This window comes from Chroicocephalus ridibundus, chromosome 3 (genome assembly GCF_963924245.1).
Source record: "Chroicocephalus ridibundus chromosome 3, bChrRid1.1, whole genome shotgun sequence".
Lineage (NCBI taxonomy): Eukaryota > Metazoa > Chordata > Aves > Charadriiformes > Laridae > Chroicocephalus > Chroicocephalus ridibundus.
This window is the reverse complement of record NC_086286.1, coordinates 11,435,868-11,461,259: the sequence shown is the minus strand read 5'-3', so window position 1 is coordinate 11,461,259 and position 25,392 is coordinate 11,435,868. Positions and strand designations below refer to the sequence as shown.

The window sequence follows — 25,392 nt, the reverse complement described above, 5'->3', positions numbered from 1 at the left end:
TTCCTTTTGCTGGCAGACCAATAGAATTAGCAGAACCCACTTTTTCGTATTTTAAGCCTAAATTATCCCACTGAAGGAACTGGCTGTCCTCGTTCGTTCTCAATCTGTAAAGGCCATGCAACTACTGAGCGCAGACATTCACGGAAACTACTTCAGGCAAACAAAACCAGGTTTTACTATTGTGCAGCCAAGGGAGAACAGGAGAAAAATATCAGTCCAGACCCTAAATATAAACTCGCAAAGGTAACCTGATGTCAGAAGACTAATGCTGATTGATAGCTGTCAATGTAGTCCTTAGGCCCTCCACTTTGCCAGGGGCAGGGTGCAGTAGAGGAGCTGAAATACAATCCCTACTGTCTCATAACAGAAATCCATGGCAGCTAGGTAGAGCCTACCACATATGTTCTTGAAAAACCTATGGTCAATTAGCATCATATTACAATCAAATTACAACAGCAATTTATAAATACATAGTATTAAGAAAAAAGTTACAGTTAATTCAGTGAACCCATTTTCTGGTGGGTTAAACTGGAAACCTGAAACAGGAAGGATAAATACTTTTTACTTTTTTTAAAAAATACTTCTAAAATGCAATCCTACACATTAGAATATGTGAAGAAATATTCACAGAACTTCAGATTTACAGCAAATTTAAGCATCCTCATGCAGAGGGTTGCCTTCATCTCTAACCTACAAAGCTCTGGTTTGTCTAATTACTCTGACCTTATCTGATTCTTGGCAAAACTAAACTTTTCCTTTTGAAAGTATTTCCTCTGAAGTTAACTGAAAGCCCACTTCCAGGGCCACATAGATACAACTGAGCACAGTATCACTTTGAAAAAAATCTATCAAATGAGCGCCTCAGTCTGAAAACTATCATTGGTGCCAGGATTTTGCAGACCTCTCAACTCAAATGTTGCATTGTGTTAGCACAGCTGTATCCACAAGCAAAAAAGCAAGGGGATTATGCAAAAAGGATTCTAGCTTCCATCATTCTTCTGGCTGCAGAAAGGGTTTACAGTCTTTTTTTTTTTTCCTTCTTCTTCAAATAATGCCAGAGCACATTATTTGTAGAAAACAAATAATGCATGCAGCAAAAATACAAGTCACTCTTCACAGTATCATGTTTCTGTATTTTGTCATCTTAATTAAAACATTTGAAAAAGCTTGGAAGTAACAAACATTCCCTGATCAACCTCCTTTTTCTTCAGGCACTGTTTTCACTTTTATCTCTAGTACCTGAATGTAACGAGTCTCTGTGAGCTACTCCCCTGAAGAAAGCCTGGTCACCACCAGTATGCTGTCAGAGAGCAACAGTATTTCTGCCCATAATGAGCTTAAAAAAAAAAATAATCTTACAAAGATAGACCCTACACATGAAGACAGGACGGTCACGCATGACTGCTTGCAATCCTTTTCAAGAAGCAAAAACTTTCTGAAAAACTAAATAGGAAACAGAAACATGCAACACACCAACTTTTAAAAAACCAACGAGCAGATCACAGGTGAACTCCCAATGTGCCTCTTAATGAATTTTGCAAAATTTGAAATGCAATACCACTGAATTTACACACCTCATTAATTCCTCCAGGGAAATTATTACTCTTCCCACAAAGAAAAGAAGGTACGAGGTAGTTAAAGGCAACCAGCAGAATTAAACGATGTGCAAGCAGTCTGATCAGCGAAATAGGGGCAGCTGCGTCCCAACTGCTGACATACCATTTTATGCTTCCAAGTTTTTTCAGTTGCCACACTGGTCACATCAGGCACTGTCACTCTTAAGCCTCATTTGTTGGTACAGGTAGAACAAGGCAACGCGTATCCCCCCACCGAGAGGTTCCTCTTGCGCCATTACAGCAGCGAGCAGTTCAGTGGGGTCCGAAGCTCCCTCGCCTCTTGCTCTTGTTCAAACTCTGTACCAATACAGTCACTCAGAAATGATTATTAAACAGGAGTTGCAGACAAGAAGTCAAGACTTCATTATCGTCCCATCTTTCAGACAAATCCTCGTCTCTCATTTCACTCACAATGCTAATCCGAGACCTGAATTTCCGTGGGTTGGGAGAGGACAGGACAAGTACAATCTCTCAGGATCATTATAGTGACATCTGGCTCTAGACATCACCTGTGCGTAAGCCTGTGGAGGCTTCCTATACAGGCTTTCCTATGGAGGCCTGCATAGAAGAGGCCAGAGCCCGGCCAGCAGCATGACCCCAGAGCCTGCAAAAGTCTCTGATCTCCTCAAGCAGAGAAGCTTTTGGGGCTCCTGTCACCAGTGCCCACTTCCTTGGGGACAGCCAGAACTCAGCCAGGGCCCAACACAGCCTTGGCTCATGCAAGTGTGAGGGGAAGGTGCGGTGCAGTTGTGAGTCTGGAGACAGAAGTGATGCCCTAAGAACTGGCAAATGCGTTTGAGGAGCAAGGTGTGGCAGCTGGAGGCGCAGTGAGGAGTTTATAGGGTCTTAACCTCATATCCTCCTCATAACCAGACAAACTTGGATGCAGCATGGCTGCTTTTTTCCTAGTAGTCCTCTTTCCTAAAGCAAACAGCTGGCAAACTGTTCATAGCTTTGTCTTACAGAGAGTGAGCTCCACAGCTCTTTTCAGTTTCCTTGGCTGATCGTTTCTGACGCCTGTATTTGCATCCTGCAGTATCAATGCTCCTCATCCTGGTTAAGGTAACAAAATCACAGCCACCTTTCCAAGGACTCCTTCACCCCACTACGCGTTAAGCCATAAAAATATCACCAACTGCTTAAGGAACTACTACCTGGACAGACTCGGATCTTCAGGGGCTGTGAACAAGTCCACGCATCAGGCTTGGTATATTTATCTGACTTAATCTAAAGTGGGAACACCGCTGACAAACACAAACATTGATCTTTCTACACCTAGCTTCAGCTAGTCATCACTCCTGCCTCAACCAACCTTTTGCCCGCAAGCTTATTTTTTCCCCTTGATTCCAGATCCTAATCACTGGCAGCCTTTTACGAGACGAAAGGATAAAGAGGAATTACTTTGAACTTGTTTCAGCATGGCACTCTCAGGAGAGGTTTGAAGTCCCATTACATTTTTGATAGATCCGCCGTCTCACAGCTGTCTGCCCACTTGCTTTATCTATGCTGGATTCATAAATGCAGTAATGAAAGCATCTGAAAATCCCGTCTGAAAAGCGCGCAAGAGTTGGCCTGACTCTGTGCCCACTGAACACGAACAGACATTCTATCACTCTTTCCAACAGGAGCCTACAGTTAGGCAAACACTGAATGCCTCGGAAAATCCAACCCTTCAGCTTTGCTGAACGTGGCACCCTACCAAGAGGATTATGTTTGCTGCTAGCGCTGTCTCTCTCCACCCCTTCCAAACAGTTTCTTCTTCCTCCCTTCCACTAAACAACCTCTTCCTGCTTGCTCCCATGGCATACTTTCCACATTACTGAAAAGGAATAAAAACCCCAGTCATTTCCTCTGGCACAGCATTTAGTCGTGAAGGATACTACCACATCTCTTATAAGAGAATGATTGTACATTGATACATTCATGTCTTGTTTTGCCTCTAGACATGTCAGAGAAATACATTTATAAGATTGGCTTTGATTTGGATAACCTTTCAGAAGGTTCATATTCTTCCCAAATTCCCTGGCCTGGATATCTCACAAAATGAGACTTTCTTGTAGTATTTCAGTAATTTCCGTTTATTATTCCTGCCAAAACCAGTGAATAATAAAAGTCAAAACATTCAGAAATTGGTTTTCAAACTTTTTTAAAAAACAAACAAACAAACAAACAACACACATTTAACATTGAGTTGCAGTTCCTGGAAGAAGCGAGTAAAGGTAATCGCTTGAATTACAATATAGCTTCAAGGTCTGGGGAAGCTTCAGAATTCATAACGAAGCATTAAGTCAAATGCAGAGAGAGATGGGTTACAGCACCTGCAACTGAGATGGAGATGCACAAGATCACCACCTGCTGGGCTTGACTGCGGGTTATTTTTGGTACCTGGGTAAAGGTGCCTAAAATATCTCCTGTACCACGAATCCCAGAGAAGAACGAGGGTTTCTGCATTCACGTCATAACTCCTACCTCCTTGCCTGACAGAGGCACCAAGCAAAGCTCTGACTGTACCACTGCCAGGGGTAACGTTCCTCCATGCAGCAAGGTAGAAGCAGAGACCTGACCTTCTGCCGGTTCAACGAGCTCAAACACTTCCATCAACTCAAATATGTCCATGATCCTTATTCTTGTATTAGACAGCTGCACCTAGTATTGCATCTTTTTTCTACAATTTACTCTTTTGCACCTAACAATTACTGATATACAACATCATTTCTATTTCATTGTGTTTGAAAAAAATAAAAATACGGGCATGCTGACTCTGAAAGCCAAGGACACTGCAGCATGCTTTTGAAAAAATCATTGTTTATTACATGCACGCACAGTATCTGTAGATATGCAAAACTTCAGAAGATAGGGGAGAAAGCGTAAGTAAGATTGTCTTGCTAAAATAAACAACCTGACAGAAGGAAAGGGATATCTTCACCTACATTTTTAAGGACTTGCCAAAATGTACACATTCTTAGAACTAATATGTGGTATTTGTCTGTTCTCCAGATTTGTAAGTTTTTAGACTACCTCATGATCAATATTATCCATTATTACCATTCTGTGAATCTGTAATATACAGGAAAAAAAAAAAAACCAGCAACAGTGTGATACAGCAGATCAAACTTGAAGTTGCATCCACAGTACGGCAAGATGGTTCTCGCATGCAATGCATGTTTATCTAATGGTTAAGGTATACATGTCTGAAGCAACGATAAATTCAGTACTAGATGTGAAAAGATGCCATGTAGGTTACCATTGATTTGCCGGAGTTTGTGGGTCTTTCCTCTGATGGATTAATCCCACTTTTTCCTGTTTGGGGAGTTTTATATTGCACCAGCAGACAAGAACAAGGGTCAATCTCTCGTGGATGCCCCGCAGTCGGAGGGGAAAGGGTAACTCTAGAGAAGAGGGCACAAAATGGACACTTAACACAGGTCCCCTAAACCTGCCTCTCCCCTCCCCGGCTACAGGGAGGGCCGAGGGACAAAAGCTGCCCTAGCTGAAGTTAGCCTTTGCCAGTACTTCCATTAAACCACAAAAATGCTCTTTAGAAAGATTATCAGGTACACATCAAACCTTTTCAACTTCAACAGAATAAGCCAGGCCAGTCGCACATAACAGCCCGGATGATATCGTTGATGCTCTATGCTCATGATAGCTGTTTTTAAACCAAAATTGACTTCTGGTACCTTAAATTCACTAGGCAACTTGAAACCTCGCAAAATGTATCTGAAATGTCAGTGTTCACCTGCCTCAAGAAAAAAACCAAACCAAAACAACCCTCCCCACACGCAACACACTCCCCTTACACTGGGCACCACTTTGGATAATTTCAAATCCCAAGCTCCCCACGTGCTGCCGAAGTATCTCAGAGACTTACGAACAACAGCCAGGAATTAATTTTTATCTATTTTCTTAGTTTGATAACAGAAGTACAACTTCTCTGCACGGTCAAGCACGCTATTTATAGCATTCTGCACTCGCACAACCTCCTCTCAGGTCCGTTAAGTGCCAATACATACTTTCAGTGTGTTGGGTGGTGGGGTGTGTTTGTGTTTTGTTAGCGTAAGCAATAAAGATTGCATTTCTGGCACTCATCATCAGGTCCGAACTGGTTCATAAACGCCAGATGGCTAGATTTCCGCAGCCCTGTAAAACACGCGTGATGCCCATTTTAAAACTTTTCTCTGGTGTGGCAGAGTATTACGTACATCAAAGCTCTCGCTCGCTTTCCTCAGTGTTTCAGAAATACTAAGCAATAAGTTTCAGCTGATTTCCAGTAAAAGGAATTCCATTTTCAGAGATAGGGCAAAACAAATTGCTTTTGAAAAATTCTTTTTCATATAATTAATTGAAGAGGATTCCATTTGTTTACCCAAAGCAGCACACAGAAGGGGGGGAAAAAAAAAAAAAAAAGGCAGCAGACAGTACTAATAAGTTGTTTGTTTGACCTTAAAAGTAAAAATTAGCCATGGATTGCAACATAAAAGAGTCACCTTAGGAGAACTGCAAAAGCTGCATATTCTTTTCAATTAATAGATAACTCTATCTTTTAGACTCTTCACTATTAAAAAAAAAAAATCAAATGTTAAATAGTTTGTATGCCACTGAACAGTGACAAAACATAGTTTCTTTCAATTATAATGCAATGGCGCTTTCCGGTTGTGTTTGTTGCATCACTAATCTGCTCCACAGATACCTCCCTATAAAAAAATCACTATTTTATAATCGCAAGCAACTGTTTCATTATTCCCTAAGAAATGTTTTGCAAAGATTATTCTTTGTTCAACTCTGTATTTAAAAGAAGTAAACCATTGTTCAGGAGGTAGCCAGTGCCTAACTGGCTTAGGATGCAGCTTAAGTAGCTACATCCTGTGTTTCATAAAATCAACAGAGATCTCCATCGATGTCCACAAGTACTGGCATGAGATTCAGTGTAGAGCACACTAAATGGGATGCAAGAAGAGTCCGTAAGAAACCCATAATCACCGAGCGCGTCTGTTATTCCAAGGTCTACTTAAAAGCTTGTACTGCTCACCCTGAGACCGTTCAATACAAACGCTCAAAAGCATCATTTGCTGTGCACCTCGACTTCAGCACAGCGTGACGCATCAAGGCAATGATTAACTAGGGAGCAAACAGCATTTTCCTATTCTGGTGTTGACCTTCGGCTCATCTTTCGTGTGACATATTCGAAAGAAAATATGTAAATTGTGTCATTGGGCCCCCACTGACCTAATGTTTTACCTATTAGCTATGGAATCGGGTCATCAAATGTACTACACTTGACACTTTGTTTTTCAGATGGCTCCCAGTGACAGTAGCTGCTCCTCTTCAGTACACAGGTAGCTCTCCCTCTGCGCGTAATAAGTTGAGGCAGTTAAACATACAGTAGCTTTATTTCAGCCGAGTCCATGGTAAGGTCTAATATTTTAATTTCTAAGTAAAAACTGTGAAGACATGAAACCACCGGGGCCACTTCTCAATTTAGCCCTTAGTTAGAAACAATTTCACCCTTTTTTCTTTATTCAAGCTATTAGCGTATTACACAAAATAGTAATTTCGTGGACTGTATAAACTCAGTCCGTTTACCAAAAGCTACATTCACGGTATCAAGAAGCTGCACAATAACACATCCCAAGGCACACAACCCACAGGATACCACAGCCGTGCAAGCCTGTACTCAACACTAGTGTTCCCACAGTCCTCGCGTACGTGATTACGTATTAGCCAGCAGGTTAAGTGACCTTAACAATACAACAAGTAGTGTCAGTGCAGAAGTGACGGCTTTCACTGCTTGCAGCAGCGGAGAAAGCCACCATCACGTTCCGTAGCACCAGCTAGCCTCAACGCTCGCACTGCCAGCACCCCAGCTCGGCCTTCTTTGCAAATCCTGCTGATGCCTCATCCTCCAGCCACCTTTAAAAGAATTAGCCCAGCAGCAAGGGGACGATTTGAATCGCTTTTAGGATTACAGGTGTACCTAAAATGAAATAAATCTAAACAGTGTGGCATCTTTAAGAGAGAAAGATGTTTTTGTGATTTCAGGAGGTGTATGTGCCCTCTTTGACCCCATGCATGGTTCCATTAAGACAAAAAGTCCCAGTGGTTAATGGGCTCTCAAGATTTAAGACACTGGTCTCGGATTTGGCAAGACTTTGATACATAACCAGTCTTTGTTTCCCATGAAAACTGGGAACAGTACTGCCGTAACCTCCCTGGGTTTTTTCAAGGATTAAACCACTTAGCACTGACAGAGTTTCAGATACTGTGATGAAGGGGGTCACGTATGATAACCCTTTGCTGTCATCAGTGCACATACAGAGGAAAGAAAGGTACGATCAGAGGAGCGGGACGTATCACAAAGAAACGGGAAGAGACCACACAAAAGAAGAACGAACATCGGAAGCACACGTGAAGGAAACTTACTTCCACTGAGACACACAGACACGTTACCTCCAAACTACAAAGAACTGCTACACTCATTTGGTTCATTTCAGTTAAATTTTCTTTGCTCTGTAATGCTCTGTTAGGAAAGATCTTATTGGTGTCTACAACTACCTACCAGGAGGGTGTAGAGAAGAAAAACCAAACTCTTCCCAAAAGCACATTACTAGAAGGACAAGACACAATGTAGGAAAAGGTTTTCACCGTAAGGGTATTCAAGCACTGGGAGACGGATCCAGAGAGGCAGAGGTGTCTCCGTCTTTGGAGACACTGAAAGCTCAGTGGTACAAGGTCCTGAGCACCCTGATCCCACTGGAAGGGGAGCGGGACCAGCTGACCTCTGGAGGCCCCTTCCAAACTCTGGGTTTTGCCAAGACTTCACAAAGGTGTACGTATTCCCTTTCAGCACTGGAGTATTTTCTGGAATGTCTATCTAATATAAAACAAATAACAAAATCAAGTAGAAGACTTCATGTTACAGGTTGCTTCACTTTTTTTTTTTTTTGGCTTTTATGTTTGCTTGTTTTGAAAGAACAAGTTATCAGAGGAAAAACATGGTTTTTCTTTCTCAATTTCTCACAGGGGTGGGAGCCCCTCACCCCTCCAAAATCCATTTTTACTTTTCATCACGCAGGAATTACTACATTTGCATAATCCAATAGAAATCACAAAATCAAAAAGCATATCACGTTAAATAAATAGGAGTTTTAGCTTTGTATTTATTAGCAAGTGATACACACAGGCAGGGTGAGAAAACATCTCCAGGTGCAGAAAGCTCTAAACTCTGAGCAAACAATTACATGTACTGGCGGAGCTAGGTATCAGCAGCAGCAAGAGGAGTTTGGATGTCCATTTTCCTACAGGGACAACTTGGCTAAACAAACCACAACTGTTATTTATCTACCGCCGGAAAATACATACAAAAAATTGGCAGCTCACCCAGTGAGCGATACACGAACATTGATCTAACATGAAATAAACGGGAAAAAATTAGAGCGATTGAACTTGATTTTTCCCTCCTGAAATAAGTGGACTACACGCTCTGGGCCAGCTGGTGTAAATCCACTGAAATGCTTAGATCTCAAAACGATCAAATTTTCAACATGTCTAAGAAGAAAGCAAAGCGTCCTACATACTGAATTACACCAGGTCAGCACCAAGGGACTAACTTGAGCAGAACCAAGCTATGCAGTTGTGGATTTGCTTTTTGTTCAGAACAATTGTGTCTGCATGTCCTTGGCTACATCTCCACTATTGCTTTCTGACCAAGAGGTTAACGTAATCCAACAGCCTATATGAGGAAAAATCGCACGCAAGTTTTTGTGGTTCCACTGTTCATTTTAAAACACCTGCCCATCATAGACATTACAGACAGTTCGCTGCTTTCTTCACCCAGCACTCACTACTTATTTTTGCAGAACCGACTGCGTTAAGTACCGATTTTTGTAGCACACTTCCCAAACGGTTACCAGCTCTTCTCGTACAATCATCAGCACACAAACACTGCAAACCATCAAGTTAGATTTATTTCTTAGTGAACAAAAAATATTTTGACTAGAAAAAAAAAACAACTTTAAAAGAACAGTGCTTATGTCTTGATCTACTTATTTTGTGCACAGAAAAGACTGCAAGAAAATCTTTCCCTTAATTAAACCAAACTCATTGCTCTCCATACAAAGACCTGCCATCCAAATAAACCAGAGAGCAAAACACACCTATACCAGAGAAAGTTTTCACTGACCTAACCTAGTTAGGATCCACTAGCCATGAACAGATAAGCTACTCAACGTAGAAATCATTGCTTTGGCTTTAGAGACACAGACTGGTGAACTGGGTTTGCCCCACTAGCGACTTCAGACCTTCTGCACTACTACACCATAGTGCTGCTAGCCTGGCTTCTGGAGAGGGAGAGCTACCATCAAGCTCAGAATACGTAATTTGTTCCTGAACCACACTTTGACTATACAGAGCGGAAAAAACAGACGGAGCCATGTCTGTGAGTCAGTTCACTGTCATGCAAGTGTGCCAACACAGCAAGCAGGATAACCACCAAAGCACAGCGTTCTCATTGTCCTTTCAGCTATGCCACATACACATTACAGGAGATGAAATGCCTAGACTTATTTTGCCCAGAGAGGTGGTGGAGGCCCCATCCCTGAAGACATTCAAGGCCAGGCTTGATGAGGCTCTGAGCAACCTGATCTAGTTGGAGATGTCCCTGCTTACTGCCGGGGGGTTGGACTAGGTGACCTTTGAAGGTCCCTTCCAACCCAACACATTCTATGATAATGTTACTAGGGGTTTAAAAAAACCCAAACCACCCAAACCAAAATTAAAACCAACACAAGCAACAAACAAGATCCCAGAGAGAAAACAACCTTAATTTGAACATTATTTCTTGTCTGTTTGAGGGCAAGGGGGGAGGTGTAAATAGGGCAATCTAACAGTTCTTCAGATAGCATAATACTATAATAAATAATGTAATAATATTAATATAATATGAATATATAATGGCAATACAATATATGTAATTAATAATATATACTACTACTACTAATACAATAATATTGCTCCTACTTGACCTATTTGGAAAAATTAGGAAGGAAGTTTAAATCCTCAAAATCACTTGAGGCACCTGTACATTTCCTATAAGGAACAAGACTACAAGACCTGCTATAAAAAGTGACTGTTTTATCAGAAAATTCACCCACAACTTAGACCAACTATACAACTCCAAAATATTAATTTTTTTTTCTTCATATAACTGAACTGCTTCTTATTTGGGGGGCTGAGGGGATTCATTTGGGAGATGCTTTCTTTTTTAGGGACAAGGGAATTTCATACACTCAAATACTTAGAATCTACAATTTAGTTTCTAAATATACTTTCACCAAATAAATGAGCAAAGCCAAACATGACATACTATTCTGATAAATGCTGTTTATTGTTTCTTTTTCCGTCCTATTTCTTTATGGAAAAAAATACTAAGTAGTGCAAACAAAAAGGTTATGACACACACCAATGAAACCCAGGAAATTCAAAGCTGAAGGCTGTTGAAATAGCTATCCCAAGTTATTCCACTCCTCTTCCTTTTTTTATAAATACACCGTGGAACTGACAAAGTTAGACCTCAGCCAGGCTTCCTGGCTTGGGTCTCAATCTGGGTAACTTCCAAGTCACGTAAACACCGGTCATCCTTCCTGCCCTCATGTTGCTCCTCTTGATCCTCCTTCAGAGGACAATTGTTCCCTCTGACCTCTCCCTATGACTTTTCCCCTCTGATAACCATCTCGGGTACCTCTATCATCTTAATGTTCCTCCTTCTGTCACTGACATTTGCATTGTTGACGAATTGCAAAGGTTACTGCCGCTTTCTTGGCGCTCTTCCCTTTTTCCATCAGGTTGTCCGTCACTAGCTCTCCTCTCTCACTGTGTATCCTGACCAGCCCCAGTCTCTCCTACCCCAGCCCTTACACCCAACTTACCCTCACTCTTGCAGCTGAACCCCTGGGGATGAAACCCCACGACTTTGCTAGCTTTCCTCCCTCTACCTATGAGTTTTCCATCCGCCAACACAATTCTCTTCACATTTCACAGTTTTAACTATTTTCTACTTCCTACTAAAGCTCTTCTCCTTTTCTAGTCCTTTCTCCATAGCCACCTGCATAAGGATCCTGGAAAGACAGATGTATTCCATATTAAATGACATCTCCAAGATCTGGCATTTTACACAGGTTTGAGCCGCCTTCTCATTCCTCCCCCTTCTTCCAACATCACACTTGTATTTGAGAAGGTGGTCTAAGATCATCACCCCAGTAACTCACCTATCTGCTTCTATCCTCAAGTCCCTCAAAAGACCAGGACACGTTCAATCCCGTACCTAAAGACGCAGGTATCGATGCTACCTCTACTAACTGTGTCTTCCTCCTAAGAGAAAGGCTTAAAGCCTGTCCCAGGCTGTCTTCATCCAGACAAAGAAGAAAGAAGGTCCTCCCCCTCCCTAGGTTTTGGGGGTGAGCAGTTTTACCTTCTCTGTCCAACCTATTTTTGATCCCCCAGTGGTACAGAGAACTTCATCATCGCCAGACAGTCACATCACAACCCACTTGATTACTACTAGATGTTTCTCTTTTCTTGATGGATTTATGAGTTCATAGAAACTACTAGCAGGGGAACTCCTGAAGAAGGAAGTGTGGGTGTTTAATTCTCCACTATTAGTTTACTTGTGTAAACAATGTGTTTTCTCTCTCCCCTCTCCTGGGACAAAGTGTTTTGAAATAAGAAAACAAGCCTCATTTGGTGAAATGGTGAAACTGGGTCAAAGTACTGACAACGGCAGACCATTCTGAAATAAAACACATCGGTGACTCCACAATATTTGCCATGCTGGGGGCTACTATGTATGTAGGTCAAATACAGAGTTTGTTAGTGTCAGGTTTTTTTTTTTTCTTTCGAACGTGAATCAAATGCGATCAAACCCAGAAAGTGAGGCAGCAGTCAGATGACAAGATATTGTCTAGGTTTAATTCTTGCTGACGCACTAATACCAGAAAATTCCCATGACTGCTAACAACAAACATTGGCAATCATTGTGTATGGGGAGCTGGGGCTAAGCATATTGGGATACAGGTCTTCTTGGTCCTTTTACAAATGAGAAGTTAAATTGTTTGAGTAACAGCTAACAGAAATTCCATCATTCCCTTTCTGTAGATAATAAAGGGAAAGCTGCCAATGGGTGAGAATAGTTCTTGTGGCTACATACCGCAGTTTCAAGACTTAACACGGCACTAGCTTATTGATTCTACACGTGGTGCCAGTTATTTTTATACAGCTTATTTGTATAAATTCAGCAACATGAAAGAAACCTTCACCAAAAATCTATCAACGGCTCTTAAAATAAACACCAACAAGTTCACTTCTCTCTATTCTTCTGTACCTCAGCTGTGATGCATCCCCTGCACAAACACGAACTCATGTCTCTGAGGAGTCACAAATCCCTCCAGTGAGTAACCTGACCTGCTGTGACTGAGCTAGAACTCAATCCACCCCTAAAACTCATTCTTTCTTTCCCATTCTGCCTTCCTTCCAAACTGTTAGCACCAAAAGGCAAAACAAGGAGGAAGTAAACATCTTTCTTTCACAGCTCATGGGCCATGACCTCATGCGGGCAGGATCTGTGTCTCCTCCTACTTGCAAAGTCCTACCCCAACCCCTGCTGGAGAAGGTGAACATGAACAACGACCAGCTGGTATCAGCTTCCTACACAGACAGAAACGAAACATGCTCCATTACTTCCCCCAAGGCCTGCACGCAGGAGAACTGAAGCTGCGCAGAAAGACCTTGCTGAGGCCAACACCTGCCTGCCCCGGACCTCCAAGTAATTAGCTGGTATTCGATGCTGAGTACACCTTGACAACCAGGAAAACATAAGCCTAGAAGGACTGCTGGTCCACTCTTCCCATCCCCTTCTTCACCAGCCCAGAGGGGCTGCTACAATGAGGTGGGCTCCCTAAAGCTGCTGCTGGGTTCAAACAGGAGCAAAGCTCTTCTGCTTGCCTTTATAGCTCAAACTCTAATGGAACCAGCTGCCGTCAGCTGCCAGCCTAACATTCAGCTGCATTCAGCTCATGTTTTCTACATTTATTCTTAGCCTGAAGGGCTGAACACAGGGGTTTTTCCCCCCCTTCTCCCTTCAGGTAAAAGTTATATTCTGCAGAATATACATTTCTGTAGAATGTATACAGAATACAACTGCAGTGGTCCCTCTTGTCCAGGGAATCTATTGTTCAGCAAAGCATACTGGAAAGAGACCTAGACCGTAACTCAGCTTTAAAAGCATCTAAATCATTTTTCTCACTGCAGTTCCATTTCTCCTTCCACGCTTTGCCCTTCCTGCTACTGACGTGTCAGTCTAAGCTTTCTACCATTGCTTCTTTGTACAGTACCAAACACTGACCACCCCATGCTACCAGCACTGCAGAATTCAGCAGCAACAGCTACTTTTAAGGCCTGCACGTTCAGTGAACTTTTGACAATTTCTGCTCATTAATCTCTTGATCAGAAATGCATTCCAAGCACCTTCCAACAGCTGTCGTGCTTCTTGGCAGCTCGTCACAAAAAAGCATCTCTCTCCAATCTCCTCAAATGCATAAATTCACACAGAAATATACCTATCCTTGCACTCACACATTTCACACCCACAGACAAATTACACTGACATCACAGTATCATAATCAGGCCTGGAACAGTAACAGTTTAATTTGTCTTTTCACGACCACCAAGGCTGGAACTTAAGAGACTGCCCCTGGAAATGATAACTTAACCACTTTCCAACAACCCAAGACATTTATGGGTAGCCTTGGGAGGTCCAGCATTTAATTGATGATCATCTTACGCGCAACTCGGAATTAGCCTACATACCCACAACACAGACCCAAGGACTCGCCACACTAGAGTCATAGAATACCAGGTTGAAAGGGATTTCAAGGAGCATCTGGTCCAACCTTGCTTGGCAAAAACACAGTCTAGACAAGATGGCCCAGTGCCATACCCAGCAAAACCTTAAAAGTCTCTAATGACAGGGAATCCACCAACTTCCCTGGGGAAGATTATTCCAATGGCTGATTGTTCTCATTGGCAAAATTTTTCCTCTTGTTTCCAATCGGAATTCCCCCAGGAGTAACTTGTACCCATTACCTCTTGTCTTTTCCATGTGACTCCTTGTAAAAAGGGACTCTCCATCTTCTTAAATACTGGAACATGGTGATAAGGTCTCCCCTAAGCCTTCTTTCCTCAAGGTTGAACAAAGCCAATTCTCTCAGCCTTTCCTCATATGGCAGACTTCCCAGTCGCTTCATCATCTTAGCAGCCCTTCTCTGGGCCCCATTCAGCCTGTTTATACATCTTTTTTTGTATAGCGGGGACCAAAACTGAACACAGTAGAGTGGAACTGACTCCAGTGCAGGTGCTTTGCTGAACTGGATCTGAAAGAGGAAGGTCTGAGACCTTGCTGGGGTTAATGACTGTTAGAAAGGCAGTGAGAAGATGCTAGCCTAGAAATGGGTTTAAGTAGCCAAGCAAATAACCATATTGCTTTCAATTAAAAGCTGTCAAGCTTGAAACAAAAAGCTTTTGACTGACAACCACCTTTCCATGCTAGCCACTAGACACACAAAAGCAAGGGATTCCATAAAATACTGAAAGAGTCACCCTACAGCCTTCATACCTAATGAACTTTGCCAAAGCTTCACATAAGCTGTTTTTCTTTTGAGATTGTACGTTCAGACTAAATAGGGCTTTACGGTTGTTAGGGATAGCGTATACAACCTGTAGCTTGCTAGACTTGGTGTTTTGGTTTTGTAAGGATCTTTAACCATAGTTTCAAGAGTGAAATGCAATCTGTTGGCCTATGCTGCACCAGCGGTCGTTTAACAAAGTGCATTGGTTAGAAAAAGCACAAACAGAAAAACTAATGGACCACTCATGGCTAAAATTGTAAAGTATAAACACCTTACTGAATGGAAAGCTTACTGAGCACGAGCTGAACCTATGATCTACCTTTCTTAAATTCATGTCATTTTAATGCACCAGACTCCAGTACAATGTTCGAAATGAAGATTTCCACTAGCAAAATAAAGGCTATCTTCCCATTCTGCTGGACCCAAAGGGCACACTGCACCCTGACAGAGGAAACACTGGTGACAAGCGTTACAAGCCCGTCCCTGCCTGGAAAGGAAACATCCTCAGGGACAGGACTGCGCAGGGCACGTGACCTCACCGCATGTGGGAACTGGAAGACCCAACTAAATAAAAACCCATGGAGCCTTCCCTTCACAACCGACGCATTGCCTCTTAGCAGGAGTTTTAACTACACTGATAAACACATGCCTTTATTTGTGAAGGGAAAGGTGGTACAAAACAATGCGTTGATATTAAGATTACTTTGTTCGATTCACTACTTCCAAGTTAGCGTCTCCATCCAATCCTCAGTTAAACATCCTACTCGGCCTATCCCAAGGCCCAAGAACTTTCCCTAGTTTTACATATCGTACTCCAGTGGTGCGACCAAAAGCCTGCCAGGAACATTATTATTAGATGGTCAACATTAGGACTAATAAGGTTGATTATTACTAACTACTGAAAGACAGCTGTCTCCTACTGTCTCTTCTTAAAACACGTAAAACAACTTTAAATGCTAAGAAAACAGAGTACTATAAAAGCAACACACAGAGCGTCAGTGAAGTTAACACAATATTATAGATTCCTTAGCCTGAAATAAACCTTAAATAAAAGGCTGCATTTAGTCATAACTCTCGGGTTGCGATACTAATAAAGTGAACAAAATATGCCTCCAGCTCACTACGGAATAGTAAATGCAATGGTTCTCAAGTCTAGACTACGGCATGGCAAACCGAAGACTATCAGCAGTAAAGGAAGATGGCTGGTATGTCTGCCCAAAGAGCCTGCACATGCTAGTATACTGTCTTTAGCAAAGAACAAGACATGCAAGATAGAGCTAAAACACTTCTCTGGCCTCCAGAGCCGTTGTGAACCATATGGGAAACACACTATAAGTGATAGCTAACATATGCCCCGTCATTCATGAAATACCAAGGGATGAAATAATGCTCTTCATATAGACATCAAAAAATGAATCCACACTATAGCAAACCAAATATTTATCTTGGCAGATCACATCTTCCAGAAAAAAAAATTTGCAATAAAGTTAAATATTTTAATACTGCAAAACAAATGCTGAGAATATCTTTGTAGGGAATGCCTGCCAAAATGGATAACTTGTGCACTTACCAGTGCAACAAACACGAGTTAAGAATTTTTACGGACCATTAAATAGAAAATTTGAATTAACCAAAGGAAAGCTAGCTGCTCACTTGATGGTGTATCTTCATTTTTTTTCTCTGATCAAATAAGCCAAAAAATCCAAGCAGCACAGTGTGCAAAGAAGTATACACTGCTATATAAAACGAAGACCACTGATAGAAGTTAGAACAGAGGCTTTCTGTGTAAATCCTCATGACACGTGGGTAAGACTCAAACATTGCTGCCGTGCGATAACTTTTGTTCATTGCTTTTATTGTATTAAAAGTTCTTGGATTTTACCCCACTTTAAAGTGGAGCCACAGTCTATTTCTCATGTGGCAGGGATGGCACCTTTTTGGAACACGGGACAGGGGCTAGTAGACTCGACTCACATTTATGATTGACTTAACTAAACAGTTTTACAAGTCCAGCATATTTAACTACCGGAAAGGTTTACTCATGGCTCAAAGATAACTTTCTAAAATTTCAATTATTTAAAAGCAGCTTAAGATGACTTCAGCAGCAACTCCCAGGTCTAACACACGCTCAGAGAAACACTTCAGGATATGAGTTTTACTGCAGCTGCTCTTTAAGTCAATCAAGTTCAAACTATTAGCAGTAAAAGTCACAGGAGTGAAAATTCACATTTTCTACGCACACCTCCCAGAACTGAACTCTCGTCAGCTTCTACAACAACCACCATTTTTAACAGCTGTCTCTAGACAGATGCTAGTAAAGCCTATGTACCGAACTGGGGTTATACTGTGGCACACGGGCAGACACAATTTAGGTGATCCAGAGCACCCAGAAGGTTCCCAGCCAGGCAAACCAAACAGGTGTGGCCCGTAGCAAACACACTGCAAGGGCCCCAGCTTCCTTCTCCCAACGTATTTAAAGCGTCCAAATTATGATTTTTCATCTTGCATTAACTACTGTGAAAATCGTGAAGAAATTAATATTTTTTAAATCCCCAGCTGTAGCTGAAATTGCTTATTACGACAATTTAACTGAGTGTTGGCATCTCATAGTTGCCAATATCTACACTGTTTTCCTAAGAAATTACAGTCTCAGCAAGTTATACATCATAAAGTACGCCAAGGCCCCAGCTGGCAAGAGGATGCGTGTTTACTTTTGTGAAGGTTATGGTTTTGTTTTGTGGTTGTATTAAAAAAAAAAAAGATAAGTTAAGTTGAAAAAACTTAACTTCTTTGCAAGCAGTGGTGAGCAGTTTCCCACTCAAGCAGATCCAAAACTGGCAGCAGGCACCTCAGTCTGGGCCTTATTTAATTCCCAAGTTAAAGTTAACACCAGGCTCACTTACAGAATCAGCACGAAGCTTGAGTAAAAGGCAGCACCCTGCCACGTTGGCCCAGGTTGAGCTGGAAAACAACAGGTGACAACTCTGCCCACTGCTCCACGGAGGAGAAACTACCCCATGTCAGAGCATTTGGCTTTTGCTGTAAGCACCTGACCAGGCATCTGCAGGTCAGGAAGGCAAAAGAGGGTACTCTTCCGTGGTAAATAACATTTCTCCTCGCACTGACTCGATGCGGGGCTCTGATCACACATTCAGACCTGCTTTCCGCCACCCTCGCACGCTCCACAGGTCTGCGTCTCAGCCGAACCAGTAAGCTCAGCGAGGAACACGGTCAGGTTAGTCACGCAAGTACGTCCATTGCTTTCCACGCATTCATCCTCAAATGTATTTAAATACGTATCTTGGCACATGCTCAAAAAGCATGCCATTAAGAGAAATTACTAAGCAAAGACTTAAGAGGAAGACGAGGCTACGGATCCACAGGCAAGTTAAGAAAGGGAACGTCAGCGTATGTAATAACACGCATCATGCGTGAAAGGAAAACCGGTAAGAGACTTTGGGTCATTTTCACGTTGGAAGTATGTTTCAACAAAGTCAGGGTCAAAGAACCCTGGAGTTAATTACTGGAAAGCACGGATTTGTGTTCAGTAAATATAAAGTAGAAGCCAAAGACATCATTTTGGATGCAAAAAAAAAAAAGTTAAGAGATCCATTTAAAAGTCAAAAAAGTTTTTGTTTTTTCTTTTCCTTTACAAACCACTTGTGAGACCGTGTTTAAAGCACTGTGTTTGGTCCTGGGCATTTGGCCAGATGACATTCACATTCTGGAGCTGGCGGAGTGAAGAACAAGAATAGCTTTTTTTTTTTTTTTTTTGAGGAAAGCCCCTCAAAATAAAGTTGTTTCTGTCTCTAAGCCTGTGTACATGAGGACTGAGGGACTCCTCACCAGAGTCAATTTGCGGCGCTCCACTGGTTGTAATGGAGCAACAGTAATTTGCAGCTAAGGATTTATCCCTTAGTTTTTAAATACCGTACAAAATAATTCAGTGCTTTCAGACTTTCCAAAACTCAGAAAGACAACACCTGCTTATGTGCAAAGCAGGGCTTTTACTCTTCAGCAACAAGTCATGGGTAAGACATCTTCCAACAGCTTTCATTTACAAGGCTATCCTGGAAACCCCGTTCCAAGATCAGGCGGACAAACGCACCGCCTTTGTCTCATCCTGCCCTCTTGATCATCTTCACAGACCAGAATCCTCCATGGTGCAGCACCATTAACAGTCTCTTCACACAACACCCAGTACAAATGTGTTCACTAATTCCAAATCATACATGATAATTCCATATGACAGAATTCCTGCCAGAGGACTGGTAGGACTCCAGTAACCTCCTCCTCATTCTACCACGGCAAGATCTTCATACTTCTCTCCCATATTCACGTGGATGGTAGAATCCCTACCAGCTTCAAAGAGAACAGTACGGCATTAATAGTGTTCAGTAATTTTCAAGTGAGCTAATTGTTTAGAACAGCATTTCCAAAAATACAGAATTAACCTACCGAGAAAACGCGACTGCAGCTCCACAATTCCCTTCCTTCACGTGTAATTTCTCTCTGCTCATCTCAAGGCAGAAAAACAAAACCACCAAAAATCCACACCTGCTTTACCAGCCAGCTTCTTTTCAAAGCATTGCAGTCGTCAGATAAGCATTTTCAAACAACTGCAAATCAAACTAAGACCGAACGACAGACAAAAATACAAGATATATCCCCCAATCTCTCCTAAGCACGCAACAGATGGATATACTAGCAGTCTTGCAATTACAAGTGAATCAATTCTAGTCACTTTTCTTAGAGAAAACATTTAAATCTTTCTTCAAACTTTCAGTAAATGATATGCAAGAAAAAAAAAAACCACAACAAATTGGAGAGAAATATGGCTTTAGCCATACTGCAAAATTTTCAGTTTTATTTAAGAGTTAAGCATGGGCTTTATACACGCAGGCTCATAAAAACTACAAAAGGCAACAAAAAGTTACGAGGACAAGACCAGGCTCTTGGGACCTGATTCAGCATTCGCAACGAATAGCACAAATTCAGGAGCAACTCCCTTGAAGTTAACAGAGCGAGGATAAAACTTACTGCCAAGAGAGGAGAACTAGGCCTGCTCTGCTCTGACTGAAGAACGATCCTCACAAGTGATGGACTTCCCATCCTGGGAATGCTATGCTACATTACTCTGCTTTTTTTTTTTTTTTTAACCTGAAAACTTCAGGCAACAACACTTGGCTGAAAAAAGGCAGTTACTGACACTTCTGTGCTGAGACTCCCGCCCTGCTTCCCCTGCCTCCTCAGGCACCAGATGCAGGTTTTGGGGTGACTCCCCGACCCACCATTGAGCCAAAGATCTCCCCTCTCAGCCACCAGCCCCTTCACCAACCTCCTCCTCACCCAGCTCCTGCCCAGGAGCTCTTCTCAGCCAAGACATCCTACCAAAGGAAAGGCAGGCCAGCCCTACTTCCACAAGAAGGGCGTCAAAGGGGAGGCTGGGCCAGAGCTGCTGGAGGGATGGAGCAGGTCTGGGTCCCACCATGCCTGCCCACGCCACAGGGACCACTTTTCACAAGGGCTGCTGTGACCGGGTCAAGCCATGCAGCACCTGGATGAGGAAAGGACTTGTGCTTCCACACTGCATGAACCTTTGTCTCCATCTTGCCCATCACATCACCAGCTGGGAGAGCAGGTGCTTTTCAGGGCAGGAGATCCAGCGTGGAGGCAGCCATGGGCTGAGACTCGCCGTGATGCCTGGGAAGGCCCTCATCACCTTTCATTTCTGTGGCAGCGTTGCAGAACAAGAAGGCAGAGGAAAGACTGTACGCGTTTGTCTTGGTGCATCTACAAAAGGCCCTCTATGCCAAATTAGAACAGGCTGGGTTACAGAACAGAACGGCTCCCCTGCCAGGTACCACATAGGGCCCAGACCCAAAGCAGGATCAGACCACATAAGCACTTCAGGCTCTACCGCCAAGAACGCGAAGCAGTAGCAGCCGCCCTTCCACAAACAAACCGTACTGCACCTCACAGCAGCCGAGAGAAAGAACATTCCACGTCCTTGCCAGCCCTTTCTCCTCGTCTTGCTCAAACTGCAAATACTCAAGGCTCCTGAACAAGTATGGTAGGCTGAACCAGCGCGCCGTAGGATTGGGTAACTGCAGGTGGTAGAATATCAGATAAAACTAATGACCATATGCAGTCCTACTTTAGGTCATAAGCACCTTAAATGCGAAGAACTGGACACGACATCCTTTCCAGCTCCCAGTAATGTGTTCCATAAGCAGATATGGAATAACTGTATTGCATCAAGTGTCTCGCTGTAGCTCTTCATGTGTCAGGAATAATTTATTTTCAGTGTTCTAAACTAAGACACGTATTGGAAATTAGAGCCTCATATCCACGCAATTCCTGCTACACCACCTCTGTTTTGTTACCCAATGACTCAATTTAAGATAGGGTGCCAAATATTTAGTTGCACTTCCATCGCCTCTCCTGATACACACTACCAAATGAATAATAAGTGACTTTAACAAAACAAACGGTTTAACTGGCAACACTTGACTCTGCTTAGCATTTTCCCCAAGCAACTCCTAAGTAAGGAATTTTAGAGGTTTTTTGAGACACATCTTGATAAATCTCCAGTTACAGATTAGGGGCACGTAAACCTCTTATTTTCAAGATCTGTACGGTATGCCAAGTATTTAGAGCCACAGGCGAGTCCTGCACAGCCACGGAGCCTGCAATACACATGACCACAGAACCAGTTTTCTGTACGTTGCTCCATTCTGTGCTTGGAGTCACTGTGTCTGCAAGGTAAGACCACAAATTTGCTCTTGAGCCCCTTTCAGCTCCCCATCCAGAGCCCCTCAATGATCCTACAGGGCTAATACGCTGTGATAGCAGTCTGGTTACAGGCATTAAGAAAACGGCTGAGAGGATATCTACGTCGTAGAGTACTCCATCAATTCCCTCCTGCTGATGGGAGACAAGTTACATTACTTATCACTACGATGCGACAGCTACATTGTTCTAGTAGATAACAGAAGCTCCTTAACTGCTATATTGACAGCACTGTTCTGCCTTTTTTTTTTTTAAAGCAGTAGCTCCTTTGTGAAAAACTCAGCCACCATACTACTCATTCGGTGCCTTAGTAACTACTCTGTTTGATCGATCTTTAGAAACAATCAAAAAATGCCCCTGAGCCTTAAGTAAAAGAGCTAGTCATCTTCCACATTTGATATACTTGAGAGCAACAGGAGCCGACTTTCCTGGCCCTGTTAGCCACAGGCCAAACCCCTCACACAGCTGATCCCGCACTCTATGCTTCAGCGAGCTGGCCGGGGGCGGGGAGGGCAGACACTGGAGCAGAGTTTCACGCAGAGAACTCGGACTCAGAGCTGGAGCACGGGATGCCGAGTTGGACAGGAGTGCAACAGGGTGACAGAGCAATCCACCGGAGTCAGCCACGAGAGCCCCCGACACACCTCACCCCGCCATGCCAGGGGCACTGGCTGCCAGCAGACCCCTGGCCACCACAGCCTCATACCATGTGCGTGGCATAGCCCTGATGCGAGAGAATTTGAACTTCTGGAAAAAAACCCCCAAAACAACAAAACAAAAGCAAAACAACCCCACAGCTGGGCCACCCGTGCTCTGAATAGCAGAGATTATGCATTCCTGGGTTTGCACCTTGTTCAGCACAAAAGTTTCTCAAGCCACCAGAAGCTTTTTGAGCAACCTCGAAATCCTGAGGCTTAACAGGATTGATTTCTCAGCCCAGACTAATACTTAAGCTAGCTGCCCTTTTACAGCCTTAGCTGCAGAGGAAACTACACGACAGCCACGGCACAACCCAGTTTTGACAGACACCAGAGACACCTCACCTTGGAAGCCCATTTCCAACAGTGCTGTCTGATCCCAAACCTGGTGAGGGGCAAAACCAAACAAAACATCCAAACATTTCCAAGTTTACCAAATAGAAACAGACCGAAACCTACAGAAACCCCTTGAAGAAAAAAAAAAAGTCAGCCCCAAAACCCATTTGGTGAGTGCATTCCTAGGAACACACAGGAGCCTTCTTCCACACAGCCATTCCATCACCATTTTCAGAGAAGTCAGTGTTGCTGATACTCTTGGGAATTATTAGTTTATGCTTTTAATTAACACAAAGAATGAGGCAGTGGATTGAATACAAATCCTCTTCAACGAAATTAAACGCATCCTAGGATTACATATGGCAAAACACAGGGGACCGTTCCATATAAACGTCTTCAGAATCACAGCACGGTTTTCCTGCGTAGCTGGGTGATTAACAGACAGCTCTATGTACCATAGTCTTCCTGCTCATCTAATTAAATATTCAGGTCCCGAGTAAGCTATTAACAATTAAATATTTTTAGAGCTAGACAGATTAAAACTAATGAAGCTTAACACAGGTCTGAGGAAACACAAGAGCTGCGCTCCACAGCTCTGGTGGCATATTTTATCCCAGCAAGACACAGCATTACTCACAGAGTCAGCGCAGACGTCGCTGAGTTGAGGATGGGGTTGCTGCAAAGTAGTAGAGTCTCCAGCTCCCAGTACCTGCCCTTCTGACCACTGCCTCATCAGCCCTGCAGCCCACACCTGGGCAAACACACGCTGCTGCAAATACAATTAACTCCAGCTCAGCTGCTGCCCGTAAGTTATGTTCTAACGGAGGAAGGGCACTCCCGCAAGCAGGGTCCTGTCTTACCCCCCCCCCCCAAGGCTTTTGCCCGCAGAGAAATACCAGGTGGAAATCACGTTTTGCTCAATCCTCATCAACACAGCTGTGCTGGCAAAGGCACACAGAGATGTTCCTTACTTAAAAGGGCTGCGGAGTTATGCTTTACGAAATAAGCAAATAAAACAAGCGAGAGCCGAGTAGCTTGGAGGGATGAGACAAAGGAGTCGAGCTAACAGGGGAAACTACACCTTCTGCCTTTCTGCACCTATCAAACCAGATCTGTGTGATTTAAAATAAGCTTTCACCATAATATTTAGAAGGAAATGTTCCAGAAGATAAATTGGCAAGACGTACGTTATATCCCCGTCTTTTGGGCCCCGGGAACCCCTATTCCGGTCAGAGAAGGGCTGCAGATGCCCAGACCGAGCGCTCCTCGTTAAGCCCGGCCGAACTGCGCTTCACAGCGTGTGCCGCCGAGCTGCCGGGCCGGCGCCGCGAACGGGCACCGAGCCGCTCCTCCCCCGGCTGCCTGACCCACTTACACCAAGGGAGGAGCGGCAGGAGGGAGCCTCGGCCGGACGGCGCGGCTGGAAGCGCACGGCGAGGGTCCCCGGCCAGCCGGGGCCGGCCAGGCAGCGGAGTCCTCGGGCAGCGGCCTGGCGCCGAGCGGCGGGGCGCCGGCCCGGGGTGCGCGATCCCCCGGGAGCTGCCGCGGGGAGATGGGGCCCGACCCGGCCTCCCCTTGGCCGCCGCCGGAGGAGGAGGCGGCGGCGGCCCAGCTGGGGAAGAGGGCGAGGAAGAGCGCACTGGCTGCAGCCCGGCTCCTCACCTGCGTCCCGGCGGGGCAGAGGGCGACGCTTCCCGGCTCAGCCCGCGGCCGGCACCGGCCTGCTCCGCGGCCCTCGCCTCCTCCGGTCCGCCCGCTCGGGGCAGGCGGTTTCCAACGGCCCCCTCCAGCCCGGCCCCGGCGGGCCGCGATTCCCTCGCCCGCCCCTTACCTCACACCGCCGGCCAGCAACGGGCAGCGCTGGCGGGGGCCGGGCCGAGGGACGGGGAGGGGCCGCGGCTTTGTGCCCGCCGCGCAGCTCGGCTCGGCTGGGGCCGCCCCTCCCTTCACCCCGGAGCCGGCTCCCCCCTGGGGCCAGGCGCCTGCGCCATGCGCCCGCCTCCCGCTCCGCTCCCGGCCCTCCCTTCCCAGCTCCGAGCCTGCGGCTGCAGCCGGGCGGCGGGCAGCGCCCGGGCCCCTCTCCGCCCTCTGCTTCCTCCTGGGGGGAAGGGCCGGTACCGGCATCGGGGACGCCCCGAGAACGGAGCCAGGGTGGGCTCCAGGGGCGCTCCCGGAGGCCGGGCACGGCCCCCGCCCCCCCCGTCCCAGCTGCGGGGCCAGTCGTGGCCTGCGACCTCCCTGGGCGAGGGAAGGGGTGTTCTTCTCGGACACCTT

General features: G+C 44.4%; 1 protein-coding gene across 4 annotated transcripts in view; it reads right to left on the bottom strand.

Annotated features, from left to right (window-relative positions):
• The window catches only part of RIN2 (Ras and Rab interactor 2), an 83,944-nt gene extending 58,811 nt beyond the window's left edge, over positions 1–25,133 (bottom strand). The window contains exon 1 of one of the 4 annotated variants that reach the window (XM_063327962.1): positions 24,950–25,133. The gene's annotated coding sequence lies outside the window, so the exon portion shown is untranslated. Of the gene's footprint in view, positions 1–24,780 lie in introns of all 4 variants that reach the window. The other 3 variants (XM_063327961.1, XM_063327964.1, XM_063327965.1) reach the window with 3 other exon arrangements.
• Positions 25,134–25,392: the final 259 nt, after the last annotated feature.